This window comes from Schistocerca americana, chromosome 3, assembly GCF_021461395.2.
Source record: "Schistocerca americana isolate TAMUIC-IGC-003095 chromosome 3, iqSchAmer2.1, whole genome shotgun sequence".
NCBI classification, from domain to species: Eukaryota; Metazoa; Arthropoda; class Insecta; order Orthoptera; family Acrididae; genus Schistocerca; species Schistocerca americana.
Window position 1 is genome coordinate 828,468,550 of NC_060121.1, and position 15,318 is coordinate 828,483,867.

The window sequence follows — 15,318 nt, forward strand, 5'->3', positions numbered from 1 at the left end:
GGCAATACGTGTAACGACATTCCTCTCAACAGCGAGTAGTTCACCTTCCGTAATGTTCGCACATGCATTGACAATACGCTGACGCATGTTGTCAGGCGTTGTCGGTGGATCCCGATAGCAAATATCCTTCAACTTTCCCCACAGAAAGAAATCCGGGAACGTCAGATCCGGTGAACGTGCAGGTCGTGGTATGGGGCTTCGACGACCAATCTACCTGTCATGAAATACGCTATTCAATACCGCTTCAGCCGCACGCGAGCTATGTACCGGACATCCATCATGTTGGAAGTACATCGCCTTCCGTCATGCAGTGAAACATCTTGTAGTTACATAGGTAGAACATTACGTGGGAAATCAGCATACATTGCTCCATTTAGATTGCCGTCGATAAAATGGGGGCCAATTCTCCTTCCTCCCATAATGCCGCACCATACATTAACCCGCCAAGGTCACTGATGTTCCACTTGTCGCAGCCATCGTGGATTTTCCATTTCCCAATAGTGCATATTATGCCGCTTTACGTTACCGCTGTTGGTGAATGAGGCTTCGTCGCAAAATAAAACGCGTGCAAAAAATCTGTCATCGTCCAGTAATTTCTGGCTCTGAGCACTATGGGACTTAACATCGGAGGTCATCAGTCCCCTAGAACTTAGAACTAATTAAACCTAACTAACCTAAGGACATCACACACATCCATGCCCGAGACTGGATTCGAACCTGCTACCGTAGCGGTCGCGCTGTTCCAGACTGAAGCGCCTAGAACCGCTTGGCCACACCGGCCGGCAACAGGTCCTCAATCTCCTTCCTAACAGAGGGGCCTGAAGAAGAGTATCCCACATCTTGGGGTGGAGGGAAGAGATCTTGCTGACCATATAAAAAAAAAAACAGCCATGTGCTTAGGCCGAAAGATTGCAGCCCAGTCAAAACACTTGGGGAGTTAAAGAAACTTCAAGAACTTCAAAATAGTTACACTCTGCTGTTGATATGGCGGCACCGCAGGTCTGGTTGTGTTCAGAAATTACGTGTCTTTGCCAGAAATTTGTTCCATGGTGAAGCGGCGACGACCGGTACCTGGAGACGCGAATGTTCCTCAGCCCTCGGGGCTTGGGTTTGGCGGGCTGCAGGGCGGAATGCGGCGGCCCCTGAATTAAACACGAGGGGGCGCCCGCCCCTAATGAAAACGCACCCCTCCTGCATTATTGAGGCCGTGCTACGCTCCGCGCCGCGCCGCTGAGGCTCGGAGCTGGCGCAGGTCAGGCGCTGACACGTGAGCGCACACACCTCGACGTTCCGCGGTCAGCACGCCCCTCATAGCGACATCACATCTAAAACGGAGTATTTTTCACTTCGTCACAGAGGCTTTCCGATCTGCGACACCTATTTACACCGAAGGTCGATTGTAGCTCAAAAACGCCAGGATGAACCATTCACATTTGTCTCCGGCAGATTAACTCTGTTTGTTGGCCCGGGAATAGAACCAGAAAACTTGCAGGAACGATTCGTGATCCGTCGTCACAGTTTTACGTCCTGCACTACAACTACATCTACAATGCAATTCACCTTATGGTGTGTGGTGGACGATACATCATGTACTGTTCTCACTCCCTCAGTTTCCTGTTCCAGCCGTCAAGGGTCCGTGGGAAGAAAGATCGTTGGTAAACCGTCTAACGAACTCGAATCTCTTCTACTTTGACGTTCATGGTCTTTGCGCGAGATATACGTAGCAGCAGCGAATGACGGAATTTTAATAGTGAACCACATCGTGATGCAAACGCCTCTCCGGAAGCGTCTGCCATTGAAACTGAATGAAACCGTAACGAAACGAGCCGATCTTCTTTGAATGTACTCGATCAGTTCATTATGCTAGGGATCCCAGACTGGCGACCGATACTTGAGTAACAGGCTAACGTAAGGTTCCCTAAGCTACCTCTTCCGTGAGCGAACTAAACTTCCTGAGGGTTCTTCCAATGAATGGCTGCCTTACCTACAATCTGTTTTATGTGGCCATTCAAATTTAAATCGCTCCGTACGCATACTCCCAAATTTGTAATAGATGTGACTGCTTCCACTGACCATTCGGCAATCGTGGATTATCGGATATTTTCACCTATTTATGTGCAGTGCGCAATTTTTATTTATTTCGAGGGTAAAACACCAATCGTTTCATCGAGCTTCGAACCTTTGCAGGTCTTCTTACATTTCGCTACAATTTTCTAGCGTTCCCATTTGCATACACAAAATAGCATCATCTACGAACAGCATCTACTAGGTCACATATAAAGCGTGTTAGGGGTAGAAGTGCAGATAATTTTATTGGTTACTGAGGACGATGCACAGAACAATATTACATCAGAATTTACGTCATTTGCAAACTAACAATTGTAGCTATTACAAATCGTATGCTTTTCGGTTGGTTAGCACCTCCAAGTATATGTGGCAAGGGCTAGCTATTACAGTTCATTTTTTCCCTATTACAGGCATCGGAGGTCTGAGACATCCCTCAAACATGGGTGTGTGTGTGTGTGTGTGTTGTCCTTAGCGTAAGTTAGTTTAAGTTATATTACGTAGTGTGTAAGCTTAGGGACCGATGACCTCAGCAGTTTGGTCCCATAAGAACTTACCACCACCCTATTACAATTTATATTCCCCTGCGCACCAGGTGAGCTGTTGAAGTGTGGACGCGTGGGCGCAAAACGGGTAGTCTGTGCTGACAGTCGTATTCCACTTAGTGGTGAAGTTACGACAGTTCGGAAAACTTCAGGTAGCAAATTATGTGACGTGTTTCCGGGAAGAATGTTAGATGCACAGAAAAAACAACCAACACACTAATGTGTGGTCGTATTAAGCTACCACCTATCAAAATGTCTGCACTTTACTTGTTACACTCTGTATAACTCGTCAACAATAATGGTCATATAACACTTCCTTGGGATATGCATAAAGTTACTCTCACCTCTGAAGATTCCTCTCCGTTAAGAACGACATACTGTCTTCTATTTGGAAGGAACGTTCCAGTCCAGTGACACAGCTGATCAAATCTTCAATACCCATCTGTTTTGATCGTTAGGCGATATTGTGAAGTATCGAAACCTTTCCGGAAGGCAAGGATGGTATGAAATTAGAGCTTTTATTTGCAACCCTTTTTGTCTCGTTGACGAACAGAGCGAGCTGGTTTTCAAGCGATCGCTGCTTCCGGAATCAATGTTGATTGCTACAAAGGATGTTTTTCGTCTCTAGGACGGTCATAATACGCAAGAAAGTAACGTGTTACAAAATTCTACAGCAGACTGTTGTCGCCGCTACAGGATATACTTGTGTTCGTCTTACCTTGCACTTGGGCTGAGTTCAATGAACATGCAGTGGCATCGATTGATCAATGTAAACCATTCAGATATAATCTGACAGTGTGAGGTAAGGAGCCTGGCTTCATGCCTTACTCAAATATTCATTGTCACTGATGTTCCTACTTATGATTTCCGAACACTTCCACAGCAATTTCTCTCACCGGGTATGTGGTAGCAGCACGACTGCAGGAATGCAGTCACTCGGAAACCGTGGCTCACACTACCAAAATGGGTGTAAATTTTAATGAACCTTGCCTCACTGGAACTTTAGCAGATTAACCGAAATATTCCATTTCGCACAAGTTGTGCCCATGCTTCGTGCAGTTTTGTTACTTAAATTATATATTCCTTATCTGTAGATATCTCTGAACATAGCTGATTGCCAAAAAACAGTTTTTCTGTTAATATATTCTTATTATTCATATCCATTCATTTCGTAATATAAGTTTTGTACCATGAAAATTAGTAACCACAATTTTCAACGTAAATGATCTAGAAACGAATCTACAGTAAAAATAATATTGTTATGCAGAATGAGATTTTCACTCTGCAGCGGAGTGTGCGCTGATGTGAAACTTCCTGGCAGATTAAAACTGTGTGCCCGACCGAGACTCGAATCCGGGACCTTTGCCTTTCACGGGCAAGTGCTCTACCATCTGAGCTACCGAAGCACGACTCACGCCCGGTCCTCACAGCTTTACTTCTGCCAGTATCTCGACTCCTACCTTCCAAAGGTTCTGCAAGGTTCGCAGGAGAGCTTCTGTAAAGTTTGGGAGGTAGGAGACGAGATACTGGCAGAAGTAAATCTGTGAGGACCGGTCGTGAGTCGTGCTTCGGTAGCTCAGATGGTAGAGCACTTGCCCGCGAAAGGCAAAGGTCCCGAGTTCGAGTCTCGGTCGGGCACACAGTTTTAATCAGCCGGGAAGTTTAATATTGTTATGCTTCAGTTTTCCTGAAAACAAAATTTTTGTCTACATTTATATTATTTCCTAATTTTACTATCGATAGTGAAATCGATCGCATAAAATAACAACCTGCTACTATTTTTCATATTATCTAAATTTGGAATCATTGTTTATAACCATTTTTACGTGAATAATTATTTAAAGAAAACATTATATAAATTGATTTTGAAAACAATTTCAACTGAGACAGCCATATTAATGCCAGATGGGATTATATGTTATTGCAGAATGTACTTGAAACTGAACTCGTAATTTGTAATGTTCTTCAGGCACCAAGTTCATCAGAGTTGTTTCAGAGTTGGATAAGTTAGTGTAAAAGTGGCTCTAGAAGCGGTTGAGTTTGGTACATAATGTTCTCTGTTCCATTATTTTCTTTGTCTAGCTCAAGAAAAATGCACAATGTATACATAAAAAGTGTTGTCAATGTGTGTCAAGAAAATATAAATAAATGAAGAAATAGATAAAAGCAACATACTGTTAAGCCACTTGTCATTTCAACAACCCTGGACAAAATCTTCTGACAGACCGGATCAGTGAAGATACAATTAAGTGAAATTAGAGAAAATGTTTAGAAATGCTAAGCGAATATGTACCCGTGATTGTGATGTAGTTGTCTTAACTTCCCACTCAGAAAATTCGTTTATTACAGTACGGCGCAATCCCAGCATCGATCCTCTCCGCGGTTAGCGCGAGCCGCCTGCTCACGCAAGGCGTCCTCTCGAGCCGAGCGTCCTTGGTTCGTGGCCGCAACTATCGACCCCATGCAAAAGGAACAGCACGCTGGCCGGTCCCCCTCTCCTGCCTCCCCTCTTCCTGCCCCGACCCCCACCCCCTCGTGGCACTCCCACTCCACACCCTTCTCAACAGCTGCAGAGAATCCTCTCCCTGAGCCCTCATGCTTGCTTGTTAACTTCAGTGACGCAGTGGCAACGACGTAACAGTGATTACACTACCTGCTCAATTTCTTTCTTCTATCCCCTGGTTGATTAAAAAGTGTGACATTGTAAATACAGCGTATATTGTTATCCATACAAGTTTAAAAGCACGTAGCAACATAACTTACAGGAGCGACTGAAGTGTCGCCAAAAACACCTCATCTATGAGTCAATATGGACACCTTGTATATCACTTCCGTGTCAACGCAATGAAGAAGTCTGGCAAGTCTTTCGCACTTGTGACTTTATTGTGACTTTATTGTTTTTCACAAAACTCGTTATTTAGTAAACCAGAAAATCAAAATATCGAGAAGTCACACATTTGAGAAACCAATATAGCACGCAGTTAAACCGAACTGTGATTTTTAAGCAGTACTGATGGCAGTTCATGGAGAGAATGGATAACGATTCGTCTCCATCAGACTGTGTGATTTTCCTGTCTTTCTTGGGATCTATAATACTATATACAGATTCAGCGTGTAGTAATTCCTTGGAAACGTGTTGATCGCTGAATATGCAGATTTTTGCACTAATAGAAATGATGTATAAGCTCCATGTGTTCTAAAAGTGAAACAAATCTTTCTAGGCTGTCACTAAATTTCGCCGAGCCGGCCGCGGTGGCCGAGCGGTTCTAAGCGCTTCAGTCTGGAACCGTGCTGCTGCTACGGTCGCAGGTTCGAATCCTGCCTCGAGCATGGATGTATGTGATGTAGTTAGGTTTAAGTAGTTCTAAGTTTAGGGGACTGATGACCTCAGCTGTTAAGTCCCATAGTGCTTAGAACGATTTCGATATTTCGCCGAAGATTTATCATAAGATCGTTACGTATGCCTATCCGATCGAGCTCTAGGTTCATTATCAGTCCGTTCCTGCTAAAGAAACAAGATGTTTTAGCATGCTACTTTGACGCCAGTACTCTGAAGATAATCAGTTGCTAAAGAGTCCTGAAACTGTTAGGCGCTTTTATCCGTCAATTTAATATTATAAAAAGGAACTTGGTAGGAGACAACCATTAATCTTTTACTCCCTTGCGTATAAAGATCACTCTAGCAGGCTGATTATACCATTTACTTTTACACATCTTTGTATGGCAGTACATGTCTGCCTGCAGCTTTGTCGTCGTTTAGAAGATGTCATCTAACTAAGTCAATGGTTGCGCTCAAGTTTCGAAATCCGATTACTGTGACAGCCCGAAATCATTTTTAAGATATCTCGTTCAGACACAAATCTAACTTTTTTGCAGACCAAGTTTTAAGTTTTGCTGTATAATGCGGCTAGCCTCTTTTTTTTCTGCTGAGTCCTGAAGTAATACAGTGATTTCGCATTTGCTCACTAAGACTTCCGTTTTGTTTTACACCTCAATCAGTATTCTGCGAGCCATCGTGTGTTGTGTGGTGGACGGAAAATAATCCACGAGTAGTTTTCTCAAATGTAGCAGCGCTACTTTCAAAAACAATACACTATGGTTTGTGATGTGTACATGGGGCAGTTTAAAATGGCTCAAATGGCTCTGAGCACTATGGGACTTAACTTCTGAGGTCATCAGTCCCCTAGAATTTAGAACTGCTTAAACCTAACTATCCTAAGGACAACGCACACATCGATGCCCGAGGTAGGATTCGAACCTACGACCGTAGCCGTCGCCCGGTTCCGGACTGTAGCGCCTAGAACCGCTCGGCCACTCCGGTCGACCATGGGGCAGTTTGTCAATGGTTATGGTTCATGTCTGGATGTCGAAGGGGGAACATGATTCGTTACAAGAATTTGTAGATGTGCATTTAGCGTACACTGCCGCACAAAAGAGGAGAAGCACTCAGAAGCGGAAAAGAAACGAAATGAAACTTCTCGGGTTGTGAGAGTATGTGATATTATTTCAGTGATTACAGCATTGAGTCAAGTTTACAAAGAACTTGGCTGTATGAGCCCACTTCTCAGTAAGACGTAGCACCCTCTCTTGCCTGCATGCATGCACTGATTCGGTTGGGAAGGGTGTTTTAAAGCCGTTGCGTATTCTACTGAGACAAGCTGGTCCACGTTTGTAACTGGTCCTTGATATCTTGTAGAGTACCACTGATACGGAGCTGATGCTATAGCCGGTCCCACACGTTCTATCGGCATCATACTTGAAGGGAGAACCGATAGAGGTACTCAAGGTACTCTCCGCCACACACTGTCAGATGGCTTGCGGAGTATGGAAGTAGATGGATGTAGATGTAGATATTACTAGACGCAGGAGTAACTCACCATAACGCAGACGTTTTAGAGACACACGAGCATTTTCTTCTAGAAAAATGGCACCGCGATTTTGTCACATGAGACGCAACTCATGAGTACGCTCACGTCTCGTATGGAGCCAATTTATTATGAAAGGAAGAAAAGGTCAGTATTGGAGGAAGTAGAGTAAGCGAGTGAAGTGTTTTGTTCAAAGAACTGTCCGCAAATTCACTTGTAGTGCAGAGGGAGCTACCGCACAGATTTTTAACTAGACGTAAGTTTTACGCATAGCAAATGTGGATAGGTAAGGATTTTTCGAACAGGTTGATATTTATCACTACGTCTATCAGACCAAAAATAAAAAAAAATCCTGTTTTCTTGCGTATACTTCGTTATAACCTCCCCAACAGACATACGTTGAAGTAGGCTAATACATAGCTTCCTCATGACCGCTTGTCATGTATCAACGACCAGTTTTTTTCTAACTTTCGAGGTAGCTCTGCTAGCTACAATTCCTTTACTGATTGAAAGTGAAGCGTTGTTTGTATACTACTGGATCATACTTGAATTTGACGAATTTTCTTTTGTTTCAGGTAAGTTTTGGCTGCCAGCTGCTCTCGCTGCACCTTCTAAGAGACACCGTAGACGTTGAATCTGGAAATTTTGTGGGTATTGGAGCCTTCCCAATGAACAGGTATAGCATGCTTTGTGATAAGACTTACTGCGTAAACAGATGTCAATGGCCCAACCACAAGTAACATATTTATTTTTCCCGAAATGTTCTAGGACTGGGATAGTCAATCTTTTTTCTCTACCGTCCACTTTCGTTTCTGTTAGCAATAACATTTTCTAACCGCCCACCGGTTGCACAGTAATGGTAACTGATAAGGTGGAGAAGTAATTTTACTTTATAAAATTCATAACGCAATGTTACAGCGAGTAAAACCATAAAACAATAATTAATTACAAACACGTTATATCAAAATTTTATAAAAACCCAATTAAAATGTTTTTAAAAAGACTACGCACTACCACCCACCACAAAAGCTGGAACGCCCACTAGTGGACGGTAGGGACCAGGTTTACTGCCACTGTTCTAGGGTGTGTCATCTGTTAGTCGTATCTGGTATGCCGGCCATCTCAGTAAACTATATTATCATTTAGTTTATATCTGACCACGCATTTTCCCGACCAAAGAACCAAAAGTCTGGACCAGCAGTACTTTAAATTTATGCAGTCCATGAAAAAGAGAAAATTTAAAAAATTTCACGAAGTTGGCTCTAACAAGTACAACAGTTTCTGTGAGTCTGACGAGCAGAACCAGGTAGACATAGAAAGCAAACCACACAACAGATCTACATTAATATATACGTATAAAGGGTAAATGTTGTTTACACAAATCTCAAAAAGTTCGTCACCGATTTACTTCAAAGTTTTACACTAAACTCTAATAAACATTCGGACAGACATAAGTTATACAGGGTGGGGTCTCCGAAAATTCTAGTTACAAACTTCTAGGACTTGTAGAGGGGAGTAAGTACATAATACTTTGAATGGGAATGTGTGTTCGGAAACGTTATCCGACGTTATAGGCGCCGGCGTCTGTAAATGTATGTATACACAGGATGATTCCGTGATGATGTTACAAACATTCTAGGGTGATAGAGATGGATAAATGTATCAATATGAGGTAACGACCCTTGATTCGGAAACGAACGAGTCGAAAGTTGCAGCGAATATTGTTCCGATACCTCTGACAGTGGAATACATCTACCGCTATTGTTGTTGCTAAGAATGTAGTGTATGCAACTTTCAGAGGTTATAGTATGGTCCAAAACGAAGAAAAAAGTCCAGCAAACATGACCTCTAAAATGCATAGCTGAGGAGCTACGTTCATCTCCGCTGCTGTGAAACATATCTTCTCTATTGAACAAGTGCTTGAAGCTCATATTAAAACTGAGAAAAATAATGTCATTGTAGCTACTACTCACACAGATACAATAGCTGGAGAGGTCTCTCTCATACCCCGTATAACAATAGTCACATTCACTTCAAGCAAATCAAGGTTTCGGTTGCAAACAATAAAAAAGGCTCAAAGCCCGACATTCAAACACTTTTTAATTCATTTATGATAATAGTGTCTTTACCGTGATCGATTGTATGTGCCCTTTCCCCAAGTCTTACCACACAGTATCACAAAAACTAAAACTGTACTATATACTATCAAAATATAGACTATATATGTTTAAACAAGAGTAGTATACACATGAGCTATGAAAAGATGCTATTTTGTTTTCTTCCGAACAGTCGGGTTTAACTACGATAGCAGGGTATTTAAACAATTTATTAGGCAAGTTTTTCGCATGGTCGGTTTCATGTTGCCATTTCACTAACAGGTAGTTCAGAAAACCTGTTCATACACTTAGCACTGTATGCAAAAAATGAAAAATGTTTTATATTCTGAAACTTTGTAAGTGCACAAAAAATTTTAAAAATCTTCAGAACAATACAAATCGAAAATGAAAACAAAGGGTTTTTTCACTATTCTGTATGACTTACTATAATTTCGAGTTCCATGCGTTCAAAGTGGACAAAGTCGCAACGAGGAGCCTAAATTTGCGTCCTGACACAATTCCCAGGGATAACTCAGATTAGGACATACCCAATTCCCATAAATATTTAGCAATTGAGAAGGATTGCCGGGTTCGCTATTATGGTATAAATTTAAATGGCTTCAACTTAAATCTAATTTTTCTGCAGTTCTACACATGCAGGAAATCAAGGAGAGGTAGAAAAATGTCGATGCAAGACACAGCAGAAGCGAAAACTGATCGCATATTCTATCCTAACAGTTCCGTACTACAAACACTACAAATAACAAAAACCGTAAGACAGACATGTTGTGCTAAACAGCGAGCGACATATATGGTGAAATTGCATAGTATGAGACATACTTGATCTAGGAAGTTTCATTTCTTGTTGTACAGCAAAGACAAAAATTTTCTGCGTGGCTTTGCGAGCGTCATAGTAACTTCAACGTAGTCATAGGACGCCTTTCATCAACATATTCTCGCACTGATCACTGAAAAATGTATAAATTTTTAAAAAGTGATAAAACCACAACATAATAACCACTCAGCCAACAGTTCATGGTCTTCATCTGGGTCAAAAACAGTGGAATGGTTTTTTTTTTTCAGGAAGAAAGTAGTATACTGTGTACACACACCTCACAAAATTCCTTAAGATATCAGGCTCTCCGTGACTTTTCACAAATGTGTGTGCGATAACGAAGACCTCCTACGAATTTGGGGACAGGATACGAAATACTATCCATCATCAAGCTCATCGAACAACTAAACAAGATTCTAGTTTCGGGTAAGAATGACAAACTTATATCAAAATTTCGATAAACTATGTGAGTGATATAGATCCTGCAAAATATTAGAGGTAAAATATCGATGTTTTAGATACTGCATATCAAGTTTACGATATATCAGAAAGGAACATTCTATTTGAAAAATGCCGTTAGGTTTGCTATTATTGAAAGCTGGTGTTTGTAAATTGTTTCATGCTTATAAATTTTAAGCATTTTAATTGCTTTTAAATTAAAGAGAATTTATAGAGCTGGTAAATTACTCTCGGCATATGTTAAAGCAGGTATTGGACAAAATAGTTCTAAATTCAAAATCAGAAAATAATCATATTTTTAAAGCTTTACTTAGTAGCTTAGTTTAATGTTGTCTCTAAGAAATATTTACAGTGATATCAATTTATATATTAAAAATAATCATAGTTCAAGAATAAGTTCACTCTTTAAAAAACTGCACATTTGCCACACTTTGTTTACGAATGAAATGAAGAAACTGTTATGTGGTCTTTCATTGAGTGATCCACCCTCTCACGGCGATAGAATAAAATTTATAAAAGTCAGCTACAGTATTAATCTGTTGTAGTGAGTCCTAAAAAGTTTGTTTCGGTACACTCTGGCACGACTAGCATTTTGATTTCTCCGAATGACTGTTGGGTAGACGGCTGAATATCAATGGCACTTGATGCACGGCCACGCGATGCATTTACGTGGAAGAGCTGTTGTTGAACCACCACAAGTTAAAGTTTTTACTGTTTTGCTGATAATAGAGGCAGGGTAGGGGTTGGAACAGAATCAGTGTCTTGTGTGGGTGTACTGTTGGCCAGTAGTTTGCAGATATGCGGCTCACTTGATTTGGTTACTATTCCTCTTTAATTTTGTGGTGTTTCAAATGAAATTTTAAGTTCTAAAATTTTCCCGAGAATGCCACACTTACCGTTCTTTGCTTTCAGCAGCCATGCCGCATTACATCTGCTTAGTAGCTTACACCACAGTAAATCAAAGAAAGATGCAATATGTAATTTCAAAACTTGCAAGCTCACAATGCAAACAACTAAGTAACGTGTATATGATTGAACAACCAAACTGAAAATGTAGACGTGTGTCTGGTTTCACACATGCACATGATCTATCGACTCAGTGGATTGAGACAGACAGATGATTAAATGACTGAACTTCTTGGAATACATCGGGAACCAAACAAGTTGTTCAACTTTTATGCAGAGAGGAAAACACAAATATGTGTGTACACATCAGATACTTAGACTCACAGAGCCAATATTGCATTTATCACTGTAACGGATGGTGCAGCTGTTGACGCGATATGTTTTATGTGTATTTGCTGAATATTTGAGGGTCACGATGAGAATCAACTTGCAAAATATGTAATAAACTGGTTTCAACACAATTGCTAAAGCAATAGACTTTTTCGCCAGTGTGACGTGCAGTTTTCATTCTGAAGCGAATTCATCTGCCACGATGTCACCATTGTAATCGTTTCAGGTGTGACAACCTTCGCCAACTATTACCGCCGCGAATTACATCGAACGGAAGAAATCGCCTAGTGTGTCATTAGTCTTGTAGACAGCGAATGAAAAGTATTAAATTATACAAGGACTGCAGGTAAACTGTACATGTGGGGCAAGTAATAGAATTTTTCAAGGACATATTGTCCCAGAGAGAAATTAAAACTTGCTCCATTCCCCGCTGTTCTGACAGAGGTTTTCGGGAGGTTTGCCTTGATTGTAAGGCAAGCGCTGGAACCGGTGATCCCCTCGCAAATATTTCCAATTGAGAACCCGGCTGCCCCACTCCCATTTCGCTCGGATTTAGCTGGAAAGAGCTGAGCTCCACAACGCCAGAATATGAGAAGTTAAATAAATTTAAAAAAAGCTCTGCCGCCCTCGGTAAAATTCATTTCAGGCGTATTCTTGCGCACATTCTTTGCCATGTAAGCAGTAATTTATTTTGAAATCGAATTGAAAGATTTTATATAAACTCTCCTAATGTGTCTTGCGATCACGAAAGTTGCAGTCGTAAAGACAGCATACGTACGAACACTATTAAAAAAAGTTGTAGGACCGCCTGAAATCAACGCACATTTTCTGACATGTTGAAGGAGCGTTTCACATTATTTGCATTTTACTGCGAAATTTGTCAAAGATATACCGAACTCTAACTATCGTTATTGCAACCAGTCAAAAAGGTAGTCTTAGTCGCTTGCGATATCTTTCCAATCAAGCAGTTACACAAATGCGCAGAGGCATTCAACAGCTTCTGCTGAAAAATGTAGTAGCAGAAGTTACTAAAATTTTCACATAAATCCCGAACTCTAACTATCGTTATTGCAACCAGTCAAAAAGGTAGTCTTAGTCGCTTGCGATATCTTTCCAATCAAGCAGTTACACAAATGCGCAGAGGCATTCAACAGCTTCTGCTGAAAAATGTAGTAGCAGAAGTTACTAAAATTTTCACATAAATCCCTAATCACCAATCACTTTACATTCCACGGCTGGAGGATGAACACTTTTGCAAGCACTACGTTCTTTACCTACACACAGCCATACAGCTCTTGCATGTTTTCTTATGTATCAGTCCATCTTCGTTAGATCATCATCTCCGTTTTCTTAGTCTCCGCATCAAGAGAAGAACTTCCATTAGCTTCGCTGCATGTCCCGTCCATCCCCATTGCATTTTGATTGGCGTCACATTATTGCCTTCTCCACTTCAGTTTGTTTCAAGGTTCCTTTTTCCCTGTATCTCCTAGTAATTCCTATTATGCCTCAATGCTGACTGAGCTGCCAGCAGTTATTAACATTAGTATTAAAATTCCAAATCTTGATTCCCATGTGTCTTTTCTTTTCAGTTACGAAGCTTTACTTCTTGTGTTACAGTCTTTAGTCATCGATCAGTAAATACGCATGATCAGACTTAAGCGCCACCAGTTATTAAGATCGTTATACCATGTTACATGTAAAATGAGGAATTTTTTATTCATCTGATAATGCATTTTTCCAACTTGTACCTTTTTAACTGAGCCGGTTTGCACCATGGGCAACAGGAATAGATGTCCATTATATGTACGTTGGGATGTGAAATAATGCTAAATTGCGATTCATGTCGTCATTGTCTTTAGAATTTCATAATGGGATAACTTCCCGAAAGTTGCCTTTTTAAATTAAAGATATTTCACGCATATGGACAAGTTGTGCATAATAATCTCCATGGTGACATTATGAAGCTTTATTTTGAAAACGTTATTTAGTTTATCAGACCTACTCTAGGCCACTTCTACTCCATTGCTTCCGTCTTTTGCTGTACATCAAGTCACTGTCTTCATCTTCCCAAAAAATCGCAACTTGTAGCTGGTTCTATGACTTCATTGTTAACGGGAACAATTTTACTTTCGATAAGTTTGTTGTTGTGTTGTGGTCTTCAGTCCTGAGACTGGTTTGATGCAGCTCTCCATGCTACTCTATCCTGTGCAAGCTTCTTCATCTCCCAGTACCTACTGCACCCTACATCCTTCTGAATCTGCTTAGTGTATTCATCCCTTGGTCTCCCTCTACGATTTTTACCCTCCACGCTGCCCTCCAGTACTGAATTGGAGATCCCTTGATGCCTCAGAACATGTCCTACCAACCGATCCCTTCTTCTGGTCAAGTTGTCCCACAAACTTCTCTTCTCCCCAATCCTATTCAATACTTCCTCATTAGTTATGTGATCTACCCATCTAATCTTCAGCATTCTTCTGTAGCACCACATTTCGAAAGCTTCTATTCTCTTCTTGTCCAAACTATTTATCGTCCATGTTTCACTTCCATACATGGCTACACTCCATAAGAATACTTTCAGAAATGACTTCCTGACACTTAAATCAATACTGGATGTTAACAAATTTCTCTTCTTCAGAAACGCTTTCCTTGCCATTGCCAGCCTACATTTTATATCCTCCCTACTTCGACAATCATCAGTTATTTTGCTCCCCAAACAGCAAAACTCCTTTACTACTTTAAGTGCCTCATTTCCTAATCTAATTCCCTCAGCATCACCCGACTTAATTAGACTACATTCCATTATCCTTGTTTTGCTTTTGTTGATGTTCATCTTATATCCTCCTTTCAAGACACTGTCCATTCCATTCAACTGCTCTTCCAAGTCCTTTGCTGTCTCTGACAGAATTACAATGTCATCGGCGAACCTCAAAGTTTTTATTTCTTCTCCATGAATTTTAATACCTACTCCGAATTTTTCTTTTGTTTCCTTTACTGCTTGCTCAATATACAGATTGAACAACATCGGGGAGAGGTTACAACCCTGTCGTACTCCCTTCCCAACCACTGCTTCCCTTTCATGCCCCTCGACTCTTATAACTGCCATCTGGTTTCTGTACAAATTGTAAATAGCCTTTCGCTCCCTGTATTTTACCCCTGCCACCTTTAGAATTTGAAAGAGAGTATTCCAGTCAACATTGTCAAAAGCTTTCTCTAAGTCT

At 41.0% G+C, this 15,318-nt stretch overlaps 1 protein-coding gene across 1 annotated transcript in view; it reads left to right on the top strand.

Moving 5' to 3' along the window:
• LOC124605202 (kazrin) overlaps positions 1–15,318 on the top strand; it is a 1,111,833-nt gene that overhangs the window by 539,111 nt on the left and 557,404 nt on the right. Inside the window, exon 2 of the mRNA XM_047136736.1 lies at positions 8,050–8,150. The gene's annotated coding sequence lies outside the window, so the exon portion shown is untranslated. The remainder of the gene's footprint in view (positions 1–8,049; positions 8,151–15,318) is intronic.